The following is a 656-nucleotide window of genomic DNA, read 5'->3' on the forward strand; positions in this document are numbered from 1 at the left end:
TTTGAAGATTCTCCACCCTATTTCTAGAGTGGCTGCACCATTTTACATTCCCACCAACAGTATACAAGGGCTCCAGTTTCTCGACCTTCTTGTTAACCCTTGTTTTTTTAAATAGCCATCCCAATGGGTGTGAAATATCTCCTTGTGGTTTCAACTGTACTTCTCTAATGATTAGTGATATTAAGCACCTGATGACCATTTGTATGTCATCTTTGGAGAAATGTCTGTGTAAGTCCTTACTGATTTTCAAATCAGATTGTTTGTTTTTTGCTATTAACCCCTTATATGATAAATGATTGGTGCATGTATTCTCCCATTCCTCAGGTTGCCTTTTCATTCTGTTGTTTTCTTTGCTATGCAGAAACTTCTATTTCATTAATTTTTGCTATAGGGTGCTTGTCTTCACCAGAGAGGGGTGGAGGGTGGTGGTGGTGAGGAAGCATCCCTGAGAGGAGATGGCCATGACACAATCCTTTTTCCCCATTTTGCTCTCATGATGTAGGGCATGTACATATATGAGTCTGGCATAGTTTTCAAGCCACTGGGGCTCACACTTGAACTACGTAATCAGTCATGTGGGATCTAGCTGCCTTAACTAGCATACCACCTGCTGGCCCATGTAGAATTTTTAAAAATAATTTTTAAATTGCATTTAA

Source organism: Tupaia chinensis, unplaced genomic scaffold (genome assembly GCF_000334495.1).
Source record: "Tupaia chinensis unplaced genomic scaffold, TupChi_1.0 Scaffold000223_1, whole genome shotgun sequence".
NCBI classification, from domain to species: Eukaryota; Metazoa; Chordata; class Mammalia; order Scandentia; family Tupaiidae; genus Tupaia; species Tupaia belangeri.